The following is a 4,309-nucleotide window of genomic DNA, read 5'->3' on the forward strand; positions in this document are numbered from 1 at the left end:
GTTTCCTTCTTCCCTCTGTGAATATGTGTGTGTGTGTGGGTGGGTGTGTGTGTGTGTGTTTACACCTACCTTGTTTAGGAAAAGGAAAAAAAGAAACTTTAATTTCTCATTTGAGCCTTATGAACCTTGCGTGGTAATGGTGAGTACTAAGGACACCAGGGGGACCCCCTTCTCTTTTTCTCTGCTGGACCATGGTGGCCAGTACGATGGCATATCCACCTGTAGTGTAGGGAGGGCTGTCCACACCGAAGACTCCAACCCCCACAGCCTCGTAGACATTAACCTCGATCTAGTGGACCCCAAACACTCTGCTTGCTTCTTTCCCTTTGTGTTGGAGAGTCGGCTCACATTTCCTAAGGTTGTGAGGTTGGCCAGAGTCCTGCCACTGAATGGAGTCTGCTCTCTGAATAATGGAGGACACTTTAGTTTTTTTCTCTGGGGAGAGTGCTAAGATGACACAGATGACCTGTCCCCCAGAAGAATGTCCCATACATAGGCACAGTCCCCGCCACTACTTCTGTTCAACCCCCCCAAAGATAGACAGACAAAGCTGTATGTATTGAGGTCACCTAAAATGGCTCCCACCCAAATTTGTTAAGCACAGTTTTTGTTGTGGAAGTGAATTGCATTGGATGAATGAGCTCCTCCATATTTTTTTTCATGTTATCATTTTGACCTCATTTTTCATGTAAGGAGTGAATACACTTTTAAGTTTTAACCTGTCCGGATGAAGAAGCCCTCCCGCCCCCCACCCCCCCCAAAGAGAAAAAAAACAAACAAACAAGCATCCTTTTGTACATTGTGGCATGTTAACTGAAGTGAAATCGTGTTGAAACTAGCGTAGTGTAGAAGAGATTCTCCAGCTTTTTTAGCTTCTGTCAGGAGTCCTTCTATGTTCAGTGTTGTGGTCCTCTGGGTTAGCCATCGCAGGGGGGTGGGAGTGTGATTGGGAGGGAGGGGAAGGGGAGTTGGGGCTTTTCCACAGGTCTTTTCGACATCTTCTGGACCTACCGCTAAACGCTCAACTCAGTTTGCCATTTGAGTCGATGTAGGGATAGTTAGTTTCGCTAGGTGTTGAAGCTGCACTAAATTTACTGTTTTCAGATTTCTTTTAAAAATAAAAAAAACATACACATAAATATATATTTATATTTGTATGGATGTAAATCCCATGGATATTTTTCTCCTGCTTGTACCTTTATTGGAACCCTATCAGGTTGGTGTAGGTCCAACCCACTTCAGTCAATGACCGATGCACATGGAGAACTCTCCACCAGACTTGAGAGTAGGATAAGGGTCCACTAGAAGGGCAGGGTGAACAGAGAATTTGTGTTTTAAAGAAAACAATGCCTGTTCAGAGCATTTAATAGAAGGATCAGACATCAGTTTTTTTTTCTAATGTTCCACCATGTCGATGACAAAACTATAGTAGCTAAAGACTTTCCACTTGGAAATGGAAAGGCCGTTGTGTCCACTGGAGTTAGATTTGTTTATTTCATTCGGTCACTAACTCAGACAGACTGGGCTGCCGTGTGTTCTAACTCGATGTCATTTCATTTGATTTTCTAACCCCTCCCCCCCCCCCCCTTTTTTTCTGTTGTCTTTTTTTTTTTTTTAAAGAGCAGACGTGTCTGTTAAATGGGAGTCTGGCTGCCTGGCCAAGTCAGACCACACTTGTTCAAATGCAGACGATAATTTGAAACTTGACATTTGTTCGCACAGATTGTCGTCTTCTTTCCTTTCCTTTCCTGGAGAAAGGGAAGACACAAATGCGGTATCGAGTTCTCGAATGTCACATCCAGATGATGGAACGCAGTTCTTTCTATACAGCTTACAAAGATGCCAGGATGGGAGTAGTATTTTAAGTTGCTATTTTTTTTCTCCTTTTAAAAGACGATTCAGCTTGGTTGGCCCCAGCTTTGAGGTTTTCTATTTCCAGTGTCCTCGTTCCCACAAACATACTCAGCTTAGTAGCCAGGATGCAACTGTGGTTTGTTGCCATGGCAGACGAGCTAAAACTGGGCAATGCATAAGCCAGGGCAACGGAATAGGGCATTGATTTAAAGGGCAAAAAAATGTATGCATTTTAAGTTTATCCTAATCAGATTTTTGTTCACCCAACTAAGAAAACCAGAGGACTGTTTATTTTTGCTGGTTGTAGTCCTCTTCTTGTGTTGAATTATTGAGTAAGCTGAAACAAAACTGCTTTGAAAGATTTAGGAATTATTAAATAAAGGAGTGAATAAGCATGGTTTTGGTTGAAATTATATTCCTTATTTCATTCTTTTCTTTTAAATGTGATAAATATAAAAAATGTCCCCTCTATTAATAAAGTATTTAAAGCCACACAAGTAAATGAGAGCCTATAGAATGAGTTGTGATGTCCAATTTTAGTGGTAGTGCTATCTGCCTGAACTGTTGTCCAGTGTTTTGTCCTAATATGAGCTGTGTAAAGGAGTCATCAAATTTGGGATTGGTTGTGGGAGGGGCTTGGGGTGCTGAAGTTGTCATTTTCTTGAATTGTTCCTGTCTCCTTTAACCCCTTCCTTTTCATACAGACAGAAACACATGCACACAGAAACGCATACAAACACATAACCCTCCTCCACAATCTAGCCTTAGAGCATGGGCGTGCAGTGATACACTGAATCCCAGCAAAAAGGGGGGAGAGGAAACCCGTCTTCCAAGCTGCACCCCGGAGTTCAGAGTTCCCCACCCTGTGTTCCACGTCATAGACCCCCTCCATTCACCCCCTCCACCCCCCAAAACACCCACTCGTCTCACCTGCTCCTGGGGCTTGGCTGGCTGCCGTGTCTCTCCTAGATGCATCTGCATGCGGTGAGGAGTCGTGCCTGCCCCCAGCACACCTGGCCTCCTCTCCTCCACCTCCACGTCCATGTGTTTGTTCCCACAGGGTGGATGGCCCATGTCCACCCTCATGTAACCCTACTCCCTCCTCTCCTTCCGCGCACAAGGCGTCTCTGTCTCTCTCTAGGGCTGGTGGGTGCTCAGCATGGGGAATTGGCTGTTGTTTTTATTTTGACTGTTTTGATAGTATTGTCTATATTTGGTACCTAGTGTGTGATACTTTGGAAAAAAAATCTGAAAGGTTTTTATTTTTCAGTTGCCCCCATTATTCTTCATGCCTTCCCCAGGTGTTCTCGTTTTAATCACTCTACCTTCCATTTCTCCTCACACTCCCCTTCCTTTGATTTTTATTTGATGCTTTTAGGTTTCATCCCCGGTTACTTTAACTGCATTGTAAAGTGGGCATGCTTGTCACAGAGGACAAATGCTCTCTATCTATAGGATTATAACCTCTCAGAATAGTTGTGTATAATGAGCTGTAATAACTTCTTTTTTTTAATAAAAACATTAAACATATCTGGCATTCGTTTGGTGTGCATATTTTGGGGTGTGGGATTGTGTTATGTGGTGACTTTTGGGAATAATGTTTAGCAGCTCACAGATAGTCACCTTGTTTTATTTGCAGTGCCACCTCAGGTCCACTTGGTGGCAGCCAAGTCTAGTAAAAGCTGTTAGTGGATCTGTCATGACTCTTACCACAAGGGGCACTCTTTCTCCAAGTTGACCACTTAAATCACTCAAGCAGTCCTTTACTAGTTGTTACATTGTGGACCTTCATCTGAAGTGACAAATCATGCATTCATCTAAAATATACAATCATGTGATTATTCTTTACATTCTATCAACAGATGCCTAAATTGCACCCACAAATGGCATGGGAATGAAGATAATATCCAATATGTGGCTCAAAAAACTCTAGGTGCCATCATAGACCACCTAATGGCACCTTAACAAAATTTGGGAAAGATTCTTGAAAGGTCTTTTAACTACCCCCCCCCCCCCCCCCTTCAAACTTTACTCAAAAGACTCCAAACTTTCAAAAATCTTTCCCAAATCTTGTCAAAATTATTTGGTGTAAGGAGATGTGTTGAGATGTGTACCATCATTCTCTTCCCTTCCCGACCATGAGAGAGCGCTGTGTGGCCCATGTAAGGGCTTTGCTGTCAATGCCACTAGTCGTGGGGGGAAGGGAAATTCTGTGACATAAGGCAATTTAATCTCTTCCACCAAACTGTTTTGTCACGCAGCAATCTGTCCTCTTTCCCAGTCGTGTTTCATTGGTGCAGAGATATGCCGAGATGTGGAATTAAGCTCATTTCTCTCTTCCGCATTTTTGGGGGTAGTTTTTTTTTTTTAATCAAAGCATATTTGCCGTGACTACTCTGAACACATAGTTGACTTACAAGTGACCTTATGAGCATCACCTCCCTTCCCTCCCTCA

The 4,309-nt window shown here is 43.1% G+C and overlaps 1 protein-coding gene across 1 annotated transcript in view; it reads left to right on the top strand.

The window, feature by feature from the left end:
* Positions 1-3,384, top strand: part of ube2h (ubiquitin-conjugating enzyme E2H (UBC8 homolog, yeast)) — a 29,064-nt gene extending 25,680 nt beyond the window's left edge. The window contains exon 7 of the mRNA XM_048267849.1: positions 1-3,384. This exon is cut by the window's left edge and continues 976 nt beyond it. The gene's annotated coding sequence lies outside the window, so the exon portion shown is untranslated.
* Positions 3,385-4,309: the final 925 nt, after the last annotated feature.

The sequence above is a fragment of the Alosa alosa genome, chromosome 17, assembly GCF_017589495.1.
Source record: "Alosa alosa isolate M-15738 ecotype Scorff River chromosome 17, AALO_Geno_1.1, whole genome shotgun sequence".
NCBI classification, from domain to species: domain Eukaryota; kingdom Metazoa; phylum Chordata; class Actinopteri; order Clupeiformes; family Clupeidae; genus Alosa; species Alosa alosa.